This window comes from Sciurus carolinensis, chromosome 11 (genome assembly GCF_902686445.1).
Source record: "Sciurus carolinensis chromosome 11, mSciCar1.2, whole genome shotgun sequence".
Classification (NCBI taxonomy): domain Eukaryota; kingdom Metazoa; phylum Chordata; class Mammalia; order Rodentia; family Sciuridae; genus Sciurus; species Sciurus carolinensis.
The window spans coordinates 56,847,445-56,848,965 of NC_062223.1; positions in this window are offsets into that span (position 1 = coordinate 56,847,445).

A 1,521-nucleotide genomic window follows, 5' to 3' on the forward strand; every position below is an offset into this window, starting at 1 on the left:
AAGTTTCTGCCGGCCGGTGTTCCTTAGAGACATGTTGGCTCTCCTTCCACTTCCAGCTGCCCTGGGGACCATCACTCATTTCTTTGCTCACTCTGGACTCCTGGACCTCTTTTCAGTGGGATGCTGCCACCTGTCCACAGGTACCAGTGGAGGAGGAAATGTGACCAACCCATGTTTCCCTTCCTGCCTTATTCCTGTATTCTCCCTCACAACTGCTAGATACAGGTACCATACTTCTGCACACCAAGCATGCTTCTCCTGGTCCACAGAAAAAGCACTTGTACTGCTTAGAAGTGCTTTTGGATGCAGACCTTGCTAACAATAGCTTAAAAGGTTAGAGCACTTATTATTTCCTTATGAGAAAATCAGGTCCAGGGGTGCAGGAGTTGATTTGTCATTCAACAGGGTCACACCAAGACCCATGCTGCTTTCATCCTTCCTCAGCACGCTGGCTTTGGAGCTTGTTGTTTTACCGTGGCAAGATGCACCTGCAGCACCAAGAGGTAGCACCCTAAACAGGGAGCAAGAAGGGCCATAGCATGGCAAAGTGAACCTTCTTCTCACACGAATCTCTTTAATCTTCAAGGGAAATTCCCCCAGAATCCTCCAGCAGATATCTCATGCATCTTATTGGACAGCACTAGATTCATGCTGTGCCTGGACTAATTAAAGCAAAGGAGCTACTATAATTGACTTACCCAGTTGTGGTTTAGTCTCTGTGGTTGGGCATATTGCTGTCTGAAAAAATTAGGATTTTGTTAGTCAGAAGGGGAAGATGGCTGTGGGGTAGAAAACCACCAGGGCCTCCTGCTGTGTATGAATGCTGAAATCCTTCTCCCAGTTGCTGACTTTGCTCCTCAAGCATACCCTCTTATCATATTTGGGCTGCCTTCATAAATACCTTCCTCAAGTATTACACAGGAAGCCTCCACCACCCTCCTGGAGAACACCAGTTCATAGACCTAGGAATGGTCCTCTTCCAGTTTTACCTCCTTCCCTTCCTGTTTCACATGATTATTGCACCTCACCCTTGCAATGCAAAGTCAGAGAGGCAGCCATAGGATAAGTGGGGCTGCCCGGGGGTTCCAATTCCACAGAGGGAAACTTTGATGCCCCAAATCCTTTGGTAAAGTCCAGGAAGTGTCCCTCTAGATTCTGTCTTCACAAGTACACAAGAGAGTTCACCTCTTCATTTGCTCAGTTGTCCTGTTGGCAAACACAGACACACTCACATCAGGCTCCTAGTGACAAGTACTCTTTCTCAGGCAGCATAGTTTAAACTAGTGCTTATAAATGCTAAGACCCCCAGGGGCCAGGCAGGGGTCATAAATTGGTGAAGGGGAATGGTCTACTGGGGACTTCAGTGAGCCAGAGGATCAGGTCCTCTTTGAATGGAGCTGCTGCTGCTGGTTCTAGCCCACGGTTTCCATTTGGGGATACAGGACAGGTTGCCTAGTTTTTTAAGGAAGCTAGAAATCTAGAACTTAAATGCAAATTTCCCAATTAAAAAAAAAAAAAGAA